This window comes from Sus scrofa, chromosome 4 (assembly GCF_000003025.6).
Source record: "Sus scrofa isolate TJ Tabasco breed Duroc chromosome 4, Sscrofa11.1, whole genome shotgun sequence".
Taxonomy (NCBI): domain Eukaryota; kingdom Metazoa; phylum Chordata; class Mammalia; order Artiodactyla; family Suidae; genus Sus; species Sus scrofa.
Genome location: NC_010446.5, coordinates 93,267,449 through 93,280,737, shown reverse-complemented (window position 1 = coordinate 93,280,737; position 13,289 = coordinate 93,267,449).

Below are 13,289 nucleotides of genomic sequence, written 5' to 3'. Positions count from 1 at the left end.
GGAAAAAAAAAAAAGGAGGGGAGACTCAGAGATAGGCTTCCTAGGACTTCAGCCTAGCCTCTACTCAGCTCAGGTCACAAAAAAGTCCTCTGATAAAAGTGGAAGTGGTTTGGGAGGCAGGCAGCCAAGGAGCCAGTGAAAAGAATCTAAGAAGCTGGACAAGTTTTGTGTCCAATACAGTCCACCCCTTGTGCCCTCTCATTATATGCAGCTCTTATACTACAGGAGAGGGCTTACATTTGTTCTCCTTTTTTTTTTTTTTTTTTTTTTTAGGACCGCACTCACGGCTCGTGGAAGTTCCCAGGTTAGAGGTCAAATTGGAGCTGTAGCCACCGGCCTATGCCACAGCCACAGCAACATCAGATCCAAGCTGTGTCTGTGACCTACATACACCCCGGCTCACGGCAATGCTGAATCCTTAACCCACTGAGCGAAGCCAGGGATTAAACCTGCATCCTCATGGATGCTAGTCAGATTCGTTTCTGCTGAGCCACGAGGGGAAATCCCTGTTTGTTTTTTACAAACAGAGACACCCTTACTTATTCTCCAAGAAGGGAGCCTCAAGTCCAGGCAGTCACATAGCCCCCTTCAAAGTGGAGGTCAACAGTATTTTTCTCAAAGTTCGAGGCAAGAGGATTAGTCAAAAAAGCTACAGTCCTCATAGTTGTAACTGATCCAGAGGTCCTTTCTTCTTTTTTCTTTTTTTTGGCCACCCCGAGGCATATGGAACTCCCAGGTCAGGGGTCAGATCTGAGCCACAGTTGCCACCTAAGCTGCAGCTGTGCCAATACCAGATCATTAATCCACTGTGCTGGGCTGGGGGTCTAACCTGTGTCCCAGCACTCCCGAGATCCCGCTGATCCTATAGTGCCACCACGGGAACCCCTTATATTTTTCTCTTTTTTTTTTTTTCCCCTAGAGGTTCTGATGGACAGTCATCATCTCCCTCCTCTGCCACTCATTCTGGATATTCTCACTTTTGGTTAGAACTTCATCTGGTCTAGGTTGTTTTTTCTGGGGGTGGGGATGGGGTTTATCCAGACCTTCATTCCCCAAAGGTGTAGACCCCCAGTTGCCCTGCCCTTGTTGGTTGGTGTAGCTACAACAGTCACCACCAGGCATGGAAGTACTAAGAGATGTTTCAGACATTGTCTGACCAGCTGGCCAAGCCATTTGCCACTCCCCGTAGTCCAGGCACAGCCTTGCTCTGGACCATCTTTCCCTATAGGCGAAGTGGATGACTGGTATACGCGGCTGCAGCTCTGACCCCTAGGAAAATTCTCCATTAGCATTATCCTTCAGAGACATCCGCAGTGAGACCACACTGGTGTCAACATGTCACACAGGCACGTCTAATAGTTGGTTATAGGGGACCCCTATGAGGTCACAAACGTGGCTGAAGAAGAAGCAGTAGCAGAGTTCCTGATGTGGCGCAATAGGATCTGTGGCATCTTGGCAGTGCTGGGACACAGGTTCCATCCCCAGCCCAGCACAGTGGGTTAAGGATCCGGCATTGCTGCAGCTGCAGTGTAGGTTGCACCTGAGGCTCAGATCTGATCTCTGGAATTCTGTATGCTGTGGGGCAGCCAAAAAATTAAAAAAAAAAAAAGGAGTAGCAATAGAGGCAGGAGATTTGACAGTCTGGGCCACCTGCTCCTGTAATTTACTCAGGCCTGGTCCAGATGTGCTACACATATTGCAGAATGGATTACGGTTATGCCTGTCTGACTCATGCATCAGAAAACATTCAGCTTATGAAGGGCAGCCCAGGTGGAGTGGTGCCTATTGTTCGGGTACTCGGTCTCTATTAGGGCCCCGTATCAAACCAAGGTCTGTTTTTCAGATGTAATTCTTTGTCAGAGAGAGCATGACCTGTTCCAGAACCCCAGGGCCTGTGCTGTGGTTCTTCATCACAGTGTGTCAGGCTCCACACAGCGTCCTTTTCCACCACAGGGATTCTTAGTACCATCGGACATGCCAGATTACAAGGCCCAAGAGGCAGGGCAGCCTGTATACAGCCTGGACCTGGGGTGGGGTCTTTCTTGCCCTGGGACTCACTTGAAACTGGCAGCCTTCTGGGTCACGTCACAGTGAGTTTGAAGTGATATTCTCAAGTGACCTCCAAATCCTGATCTCCTGATGCACAGAGGCCAAATAAATGCTGCGCCTCTTTCTTAGCGCTGGAAAGCACGTGGAACAGAATCTTGTCCTTTCTTTCTAGGGCTGCACCTGTGGCATATGGAGGTTCCCAGGCTTGGGGTCGAATCGGAGCTGCATCTGCGACCTACACCACAGCTCATGGCAACACCCAGATCCTTAACCCACTGAGCGAGGCCAGGGGATCGAACCCGCATCCTCATGGATACTAGTCAGGTTTGTTACTGCCGAGCCACGACAGGAACTCCTAGAATCTTATCCCTTATAGCAAGTTCCAAATTGGGGTTTTTGGAAAGGAGGTGGTAATGGGGGGAATCCAAGGAGGTCTGTGTCCAGTAGAGGAAAGATAATACCCCCTGTGGATCTGTGGATTATACAAATGGCTTTCTTTACTTTTTTTGTTCCTGCTGTCTGCCTTTAGGGAAGAAAACTAACTTTTTTTTTTTTGCCATCTTGGGCCGCTTCCACGGCATATGGAGGTTCCCAGGCTAGGGGTCTAATCGGAGCTGTAGCTGCTGGCCTACGCCAGAGCCACAACAACGCAGGATACAAGCTGAGTCTGCGACCTATACCACAGCTCACGGCAACTCCAGATCCTTAATCCACTGAGCAAGGCCAGGGATCGAACCCGAAACCTCATGGTTCCTAGTCGGATTCGTTAACCACTGCGCCACGATGGGAACCCTTTTTTTTTTTTTAAACCATCTGTGACCAGACTTTCCCAAAAGTCCACCATTACCATATAATCAGTTATTATTTGATAAATAACTGCCAAGGGCAGGCTTTACTTTATTTGAGGATTACCTGTCACCATCTTACAGGTGAAAAAACTGAGATCACAGTCAAAAGACTTAGCTTTGTTCCCATCGTGGCTCAGTGGTTAACGAATCTGACTAGGAACCATGAGGTTGCAGGTTTGATCCCTGGCCTCGCTCAGTTGGGTTAAGGATCCGGCGTTGCCGTGAGCTGTGGTGTAGGTCGCAGATGTGGCTCAGATCTGGCATTGCTGTGGCTCTGGCGTAGGCTGGCGGCTACAGCTCCAATTCGACCCCTAGCCTGGGAAGCTCCATATGTTGCGGGTGTGGCCCCAGAAAAGACAAAAAGACAAAAAAAAGGACTTAGCTTCAGTCACTCAATGAGGACATCAGTCTGAACCTGGGGCTTCTCACTTGGGCCCTCTAGCTATGAGCATGGAGAGGGAGATTATAGCCACCACGTTTTAGGTTTTGCCATGAGCAAGCACCGTGTTAAATGCTTTACAGGCATGGGTCCTAATACTCTTTTTTTTTTTTTTTTTTTTTTTTTTTTTTTTTTTTTGTCTTTTTGCCATTTCTTGGGCCGCTCCCGCGACATATGGAGGTTCCCAGGCTAGGGGTTTAATCGGAGCCGTAGCCACCAGCCTACGCCAGAGCCACAGCAACGCGGGATCCGAGCTGTGTCTGCAACCTACACCACAGCTCATGGCAATGCTGGATCCTCAACCCACTGAGGAAGGCCAGGGACCGAACCCACAACCTCATGGTTCCTAGTCGGATTCGTTAACCACTGCGCCACGACGGGAACTCCCCTAATACTCTTATAACAGACCCACACAGGACACACTCTGATTATCATCCCCACTTTGCAGATAGGGGAGCTGAGGCTTAGAGATTTAGAGAGGTTTAGTGACTTGCCCAAGGTCACACAGTCGGGAAGCAGGCATTTGAATCAGACCCATTGTGGCTCAGCAGGTTAAGGACCTGACTTGTCTGTGTGAGGATCCCTGGCCCCGCTCAGGGGGTTGGCATGGGTTGAAGATGCAGCTTGAATCTGGCATTGCTGTGGCTGTGGCCTATGCTGGTTCGACCTCTAGCCTGGGAATGTCCATATGCCATGGGCACAGCCAGAAAATACACACACACACACACACACACTCTACTGTTTTAGTAACCTATGCTTTGCTGCAGTTTCAACCCGAAACATGGACCCATTTGTAGAACCGCATCTTTTTTTTTTTTTTTTTTTTGGTCTTTTTGCCTTTTCTAGGGCCGCTCCCACGGCATATGGAGGTTCCCAGGCTAGGGGTCTAATCAGAGCTGTAGCCACCAGCCTACACCACAGCCAACACCAGATCCGAGCCCCGTCTGCGACCTACACCACAGGTCACGGCAACGCCAGATCCTTAACCCACTGAACAAGGCCAGGGATTGAACCTACAACCTCATGGTTCCTAGTCAGATTCGTTAACCTCTGCACCACGATGGGAACTCCAGAACCACATCTTTGAATGTAGTTTTTCACCCAGCGATCATTCCAATGAGGACACTACAGAAAAAGGAACAATGATATTTCAGATTTCACATAATGGCTTTTCTCTCAACAGCTCTAGGCATTTTCAGGACGAAAGACATTACTTTATAGTTATTCTTGCTGTATCTATTTAGTCAACATGTATTCTTTGCCTACAGTATACCAAACATGCTAGGGGCTAGGCACGCAAAAGTAAATAAAAACTCAGCAACCTGTTCTTTTGGAGTTCATGTCTGGGTGAAGAGAAGTACCCATGGCCTATTAACCTTTTAGTGTCTCTTACTTCTTATTGAAAACCAGCAGGTAACAGAAGAAGCTTGCTAAAAGTGAGGGACTGTGCACTGAAATGGTTGCCCTTGGCCCCGACCTCAGAGCCCATTTACCTCGTGGATCTGCATGTGTCTGGGTGGGTTTTTAAATTACAGTTTCATAGAATTAGAACATGAATTTGTAATGAGCCAGGCCTAGTAGAGTTGTTCCTTGTTCTTATGAAGGTATGAAAAAAATTTTTTAAATTTTCTCGGAGTTCCTGTTGTGGCACAGTGGAAATGAATCTGACTAGGATCCGAGAGGACGTGGGTTCAATCCCTGGCCTTGCTCGGTGGGTTAAAGATCCGGCCTTGCCGTGAGCTGTGGTGTAGGTCGCAGATGTGGCTCGGATCTGGCGTTTTGGTGGTTGTGGCGTAGGCCGGCAGCTCTAGCTCTGATTCGACCCCTAGCCTGGGAACCTCTATATGCTGCAGGTGCAGCCCTAAAAAGCAAAACAAACAAACAAACAGAAAAGCCACACTGAATCAGGGGAGTTCCCCGGTGGCCTAGTGGTTAGGACTCAGCACTTTCACTGCAGCTCTGTGGAAGGATTCAGTCCCTTCATGTGCAAATGAGTTCCCACTTGAGGCCTCTGCATGCCGTGGCTGAAAAGAAAAGGACAATTCTTAAGAAATTAATTGATGAAAAAACAAACAATGAGTCAGGTAGAGGGGATCAAGATGGCTGAGTAGAAGGACGAGGAGATTACTTCCCCCGCAAACACATCAAAAATACATCTTCATGTGGAATGATTCTCACAGAATGCCAAATGTAAGTTGGCAGAAGATCTCTTATGAGACCACAACTGCAAGAAAGATGCCCACATCACCATCTTTGGTAGGAGGAAAGAAAAAAAAAAAAAAAAAAAGAGGAAATGATGAATCAATGGCAAAAGAGATAGGTTTCTGTGTTTCTTTTATTCATTCTTTTCCACTCCTAGGTGGTAATCTTCTCTTATTTATGTTGAATGCTCAGTGCCTGGAAAAATGCTGACACGTCAGAGATACTCAATAACATGTATTAACATGGTGATAACATTTTAAAAAGGAAAAAGGAAAGGTTTTAGAGAATTAAAAACAGCTCCTCTGCACATGAAAAGATGCTCAACATTGATAATCAGAGAAATGCAAATCAAAACTAAAATGAGGAGGAGTCCCATCGTGGCGCAGTGGTTAACGAATCCGACTAGGACCCATGAGGCTAAGGGTTCGATCCCTGGCTTTGTTCAGTGAGTTAAGGATCTGGTGTTGCCGTGAGCTGTGGTGTAGGTCGGAGATGTGGCTCAGTGTAGGCCAGCAGCTATAGCTCTGATTTGACCCCTAGCCTGGGAACCTCCATATGTCGCGGGAGTGGCCCAAGAACGGGCAAAAAGACAAAAAAAAAAAAAAAAAGAACCCAACCAATATCCATGAGGATGAAGGTTCAATCCCTGGCCTTAAGGATCTGGCATTGCTGTGAGCTTCGGGGTGTAGGTTGAAGATGGGGCTTGGATCCCACATTGCTGTGGCTGTGGTCAGCATCTGTGGCTCTGATTTGACCCAGGAACTTCCATATGCTGCAGGTGTGGTGCTAAAAAGAAAAAAAACAACAACCCTGCAGTGAGGTACCACCTCACACTGGTCAGAATGGCCAATATTAAAAAGTCTACAGGAGTTCCAGTCGTGGTGCAGCGGAAACGAATCCGACTAGGAACCATGAGTTTTCGGGTTTGATCCCTGGCCTCACTTAGTCGGTTAAGGATCCAGTGTTTCCGTGAGCTGTGGTCTAGGTAGCAGATAATGCTCGAATCTGGTGTTGCTGTGGCTGTGGCTGTGGCTGGTGGCTACAGCTCTGATTAGACCCCGAGCCTGAGAACCTCTGTTTGCCCCGGATGCAGCCCTGAAAAGACAAAAAAAAAAAAAAAAAAAAAAAAAAGTCTACAAAAAACAAACGCCAGAAGGGGTGTAGAGAAAAGGGAACCTTCCTCCACTGTTGGTGGGAATGTAAATTTGTGCAGCCAGTGTGGAAAACAGTACAAGGGCTCCTTAAAAAACTAAAAATAGAGTTACCATATGATTCAGCAATCCCACTCTTGTTAGACATATATGTAGAGAAAACTCTAATTCAAAAAATGCATGCATTCCAATATTCATAACCACACTATATTTACAAAAACTAAGACATGGAAGCAACCTAAATGTCCATCGACAGAGGCATGGATAAAGAAAATGTGGTGTGGCGTTCCCCTTGTGGTGCAATGGGATCGGCAGTGTCTTAGGAGCACTGGGTCACAGGTTCGATCCCAGCCTGCCACAGTGAGTTAAGGATCTGGCGTTGCCTCAGCTGTGGCATAGGTTGCAACTGTGGCTCTGATCTGATCCCTGGCCTGGGACTTCCATATGCTGGGGGGTGGCCAAAAATGAAAATAAATAAAAACAGGCACACAATGTGTAGTATTCCAGGCACACTATGGACTACTAATACTAGTCCACCGTAAAAAGAGTATGGAATAATGCCATTTACCACAATATGGATGGAGCTAGAGATTCTCATACTAAGTGAAGTAAGCCTGAAGACAAATTATCATATGATATCACTTATACGTGGAATCTAAAATATGACACAAACGAACATATTAACAAAACAGAAATAGACTCACAGACATAGAAAACAAATTTACGGTTACTGAAGGGGCAAGGGGGTGGGAGAGGGATGAGTTAGGAGTTTGGGATTAACAGATACAAGCTGCTCTACACATAAAATGGATAAAAAACAAAGGCCTGCCATAGAGCACAGGGAACTACATTCAATATCCTGTATAGGGAGTTCCTGTTGTGGCTCAGGGGTTAACGAATCCGACTAGGAATCATGAGGTTGCGGGTTCGATCCCTGGCCTTGCTCAGTGGGTTAAGGGTCTGGCATTGCCATGAGCTGTGGTGTAGGTCGAAGACGCTACAGCTCCGATTAGACCCCCTAGCCTGGGAACCTCCATGTGGTGTGGGAGCGGCCCTAGAAAAGACAAAAAAAAAAAAAAAAAAAAAAAAAATCCTGTATAAACCTTAATGGAAAAGAATATGAAAAATAACAACTATATATCATACTTCAATAATGAAAAAAAATCCCCAGGCCCCTCAAGTCAGAGATGGCTCCATGTTGTTACCTCCCCATCTTCTCAGACTATGCAATAAAGGTCTCTTCTACAGGCCACTACTGTGCACTTGTGTCTCCTTACACACAGTTGCAGGCAAGCCTCTGTCTCAGGGCAGACTGTTTTTTTTTTTTTTTTTTTTTTTTTTGCTTTTTAAGGCTTCACCTGCAGCATATGGAACTTCCAAGGCTAGGGGTGGAATCAGAGCTGCAGCTGCCAGCCTCCATCACAGCCACAGCCACACCAGATCCAAGTTGTGTCTGTGACCTACACCACAGCTCACAGCAACACCGGAACCTTAACCCACTGAACCTGGTTCATTACTGCTGAGCCACAGGGGGAACCCCCTGGGTGCAGACTTTGTTCCCCATGCACATCTGTGTCTCCCATGGGCACCTTCGTGGATGAGGGTGTCAGAGGGAGAGGAGACTATAGGCTGTGGAAAGAGAACAGAAGTCGGGTCTATTTGAGGCCCTGTTCTACCACCGACAAGCCCTGTGACCTGGGGCAAGTCCCATAAACCCCCAAATCCGGTGGCCTCACATGCAGAACGGGGATTACCCAGATTAAGCCGTTGCCTGTAGAACAAGTCCTGTGACTCATGCGGTGCTTTGTCAACTGGAAAAGGCTATGTTTGGATAGCATCATGTTATTTACGTAATAATAAGACATGGAGGAGTTCCCGTCGTGGCGCAGTGGTTAACGGGTCCGACTAGGAACCATGAGGTTGCGGGTTCGGTCCCTGCCCTTGCTCAGTGGGTTGCCGATCCGGCGTTGCCGTGAGCTGTGGTGTTAAATTGCAGACGCGGCTCGGATCCTGCGTTGCTGTGGCTCTGGCGTAGGCCAGTGGTTACAGCTCCGATTGGACCCCTAGCCTGGAACCTCCATATGCCGTGGGAGCAGCCCAAAGAAATGTCAAAAAGACAAAAAAAAAAAAAAAAAAAAGACATGGAGGAATTCCCATTGTGGCTCAGCAGGTTAAGAATCCCACTAGGATCCATAAGGATGTGGCTTCGATCCCTGGCCTCGCTCACTGGGTTAAAGATCCGGCGTTGCTGTGGCTGTGGTATAGGTCTCTGTTAGGGCTTGTCTCTGGCGTTGCTGTGCCTGTGGCGCAAGCCAGCAGCTGCAGCTCCAATTCGATCCCTAGACTGGGAACCTCCATAGGCTACAGGTGCAGCCCAAAAAAAAAGGTGGGGGGGAGTTCTCGTCGTGGCTCAGTGGTTAACGAATTCGACTAGGAACCATGGGGTTGCAGGTTTGATCCCTAGCCTTGCTCAGTGGGTTAAGGATCTGGCGTTGCCGTGAGCTGTGGTGTGGATCGCAGACATGGCACGGATCCTGCATTGCTGTGCCTCTGGTGTAGGCCGGTGGCTACAGCTTCTATTCGACCCCTAGCCTGGGAACCTCCATAAGCCGCGGGAGCGGCCCAAGAAATAGCGAAAAGACAAAAAAAAAAAAAAAAAAAAAAAAAAGATCCATCTAGCTGGCCAGTTCAGTAGAGTCGAGCCTTCCCGTGTTGTGTCAGGCAGCGTAGGCTTGTGACTGCAAAGACGTGCGTGGCCCTTGCCTTCTGGGAGCCTTCATTCTGAGAGGAAAACAAATGTGTCACAAATCAGAAAGATGATCTCAGTTCATGATAAGAGTAATAAGATAACACTTCAGGGCTTTAGACGTAGAGTAGATGCTGCCTTGGGAGGCCTCTCCTGAGGAGATGACTGACAGTATAACCCACTAAGCAGGTGAGAAGGAGCCTGCCCTTCAAGGTCCGGAGAAAGTGTCCCAAACAGGGGGAACTAAAGTACAAAGGCTTCTGGAGTTCCCTGGTGGCTCAGCAGGTTAAAGACCCAGTGTTGATACTACTGTGGCTCTAGTCACTGCTGGGGCTCAGAGAACTGGCATGGGAACTTCCACATGCCATGGGCACAGACTACAAAGGTTGGAGCACTGGGACAGTCCAAGGGCCAGGCAGCCAATGCAGCACATGAAAGCTGCATGCATGAGAGGCCAGCACCGCTCCCTTGCAGGCCTTTCCCACACCAGCCACACCAGTGCTGGTTCAGTGCTTTTCTTTCCTCAGGAAGAATGGAGGGCTGGCCCAGGCCTGGGGCAGAGCAGAGAAGGCCTGAAAGGTGTAGGGGAAGATGGGAAACAAAGACAAAAGGCAGAAAGGAGGGGTGTGGTTTGCTCTATTGGTCTCTCCAGCCCAGAAGTCTGTCTACCCAGCCCAGATTCTGCAGAGAATTCCAGAATCCTGGTTACCCCCATCTCAGGATTCTGCTTATTGGACAAGGGAGACCTTGGGGATGGACTCTCTCTCTTAATCCCCCTGCGCTCTGCACTGCTTGGTGCTAAGCATCCATCCCCTCTCCTCCCCTCACATCAGTTGTCTTCTCTTCTTTTCTTTTCTTCTCTTTCTTTCTTTCTTTCTTTTTTTTTTTTTTTTTTTTTTTTGGTCTTTTTAGGGCCACATCCATGGCTTATGGAAGTTCCCAGGCTAGGAGTTGAATTGGAGAGGCAGCTGCTGGCATGTACCACAGCCATAGAAACGCAGGATCTGAGCTATGTCTGCAACCTACACCACAGCTCACAGCAAGGCCGCGGATCCTTAACCCACTGAGCGAGGCCAGGGATCGAACCTGCATCCTCATGGATACTAGTTGGCTTCTTAATCTGCTGAGCCATGATGGGAATTCCTTGTCTTTTCCATCTGAGAAGAATCAAATAGGAGCGCCTCAGGTCTGATTATCAGTACTCAAACGCCTGATTTCCATCTTCTCCCAACTTGCCATTTAATTGATCACTGGGTGAGGGGGGGGCAGGCTCGGCGCAAGCCCTGCCAAATGCCAGGGTTCTGCTCTGACTGCTCTGTGCGCAGCGCCCCACCCCACCCCCTCACCCACCGCCCAGTTCTGGAAACTGTGCCCACTGCTTTGATAAACTGTGAGATAATTGCAGTGGAAGCATTTCTCACCTTTAAGATGGATCACTCGCTCTCTTTGTCTGGAGGCCTGGGCCTGGGCCTGGGCCAGCCGCCCTGGCAAGGGGAGAATTCTCTTGGACCCAGGTACAGCAGAACCTCCCACAAATGCAGGCCAGGTTTTGGGCTTGCTGTTTAAATTTCGCAGGCCTCAACATTTCATCAGGTTAGTGTTCCTGTCATGGCTCAGTGATTAATGAATCCAACTAGTATCCATGAAGATGTGGGTTCAATCCCTGGCCTCACTTAGTGGGTTAAGGATCCGGCGTTGCCGTGAGCTGTGGTGTAGGCTAGGATCCTGCGTGGCTGTGGCTGTGGCGTAGGCTGGCCGCTGTAGCTCCGATTCGACCCTCAATCTGGGAACCTCCATATGCCGAGGGTTCAGCCCCAAAAAGACAAAAAAAAAAAAAAAAAAAAAAAAAAAAATTCACCAAGTAGCTGTGCTTGGAAGAGCCTTAGCTTCTCTGAGGCTGTGACTGTCTCTTGCCCTTACTTTTATCTTCATTCTCCTCCACCCTCATGCCAAGGTCAACCTGGGAAAGTCACTTGAAAGTCTCTCCAAGTTTTGGATGCCTGTCTGGAAACATGAGGGAAGAACACCTCTCTGGAAGGCTGGCTGTGAGCTTCCATTTCACCACCCAGCAGATGGGCGCTGAGCCCAGCAGAGGGGTCTGTCTGATCTGTAGGAGAAGCTTAGGTATTTTGTTCCCTTCTTTCCTATAAGTTCTTAGCGCTGTGATGGGAACATTTTCTTCTTTTGGGGGCTTTTTTTTTTTTTTAAGGGCTGTACCCACAGCGTATGAAAGCCCCAGGCTAAGGGTTGAATCAGAGCTACAGATGCAGGCCTACACCACAGCCTCAGCAACATGGGATCTGAGCCACATCTGTGACCTACACCACAGCTCCCGGCAATGCCAGATCCTTAACCCAATGAGCAAGGCCAGAGATTGAACCCTCATCCTCATGCATACTAGTTGAGTTTGTTACCACTGAGCCACCACAGGAAGTCCTGTGATGAGAACATTTAACCACTGTCTCCTCAGGGAGGGGATGGAGGGGCAGACCTCAGGTCTTCCCTCTGGCTGGGCTTGTAGAGGCTGGGTCTGGTCCCTCCCCTCAGCCCCATGAGCTGCTGGGCTGATAACGGGAAGGGCCAAGAGCATTTGTGAGATGGCTTGTCTGCTGGTGTTCCTTTCCCAGAATCCTTTCCCTGAATTCCCAAAGGTGTTAGTCTGCTTGAGCTGCCATAACAAAACCCACAGTCTGGTTGGCATAAACAATAGAAATGTATCTTCTCACAGCTCAGGAGGCTAAAACTCCAAGATCAAGGTGCCAGCAAGTTTGGCTTCTGGTGAGACCTCTCTTCCTGGCTGGCAGGTGGCTCTCTTCTTGCTGTGTCCTCAAGTGGCCTTTTCTCTGGCTCATTTGGGGATGCATGGGAATCTCTGGTGTGTCTTCCTCTTCCAAGGACACTAGTCTTATTGGATTAGGGCCCCACCCTTACGACTAATTAACTTGAATTACTTCTTCCAAGGCCCTATCTTCTAGTATAGTCACATTGTGAGTAAAACTTCAATGTATGTTTTTTTTTTTTTTTGGCTTTGTAAGGGCCGCAGCGTGGCTTATGGAGGTTCCCAGGCTAGGGGTCGAATTGGAGCTGCAGCTGCCGGCTTACATCACAGCCCTAGCAATGCCAGATCCAAACCACATCTTCAACCACAGCTCACGGCAATGCTGGATCTTTAACCCACTGAACAAGGCCAAGGATCGAACCTGCATCTTCATGGATACTAGTCAGATTCGTCTCCGCTGAGCCATGACGGGAACTCCTTCGAAGTATTAATTTTTTATTTTTATTTTATTTTATTTTTTGTTTGTTAGGGCTGCACCTGCAGCATATGAAGTCCCCAGGCTAGGGGTCCAATCAGAGCTGCAGCTGCCTGCCTATACCACAGCCACAGCAACTTGGGCTCCAAGCCGCTTCTGTGACTTACATCAGAGCTCACAGCAACACTGGATCCTTAACCTACTGAGTGAGGCCAGGGAATGAACCCAAGTTCTCATGGATACCAGTTAGGTTCTTAACCTGCTGAGCCACAACGGGAACTCCCTCAGCATATGAATTTTGAGGGGGCACAATTCAGTCCACGCACTAAATGTCAAACCTGTCCTCCCTTTTCAAGGAGCTCATGTCCTGGAGTTCCCGTCGTGGCACAGTGGTTGATGAGTCCGACTAGGAACCATGAGGTTGCGGGTTCGATCCTTGGCCTTGCTCAGTGGGTTAAGGATCCGGTGTTGCCATGAGCTGTGGTGTGGGTCGCAGCCGTGGCTGGGATCATGCGTTGCTGCGTCTCTGGCGTAGGCCTTTGGCTACAGCTCCGATTAGACCCCTAGCCGCCTAGGAACCTCCATATGCCATGGGATTGG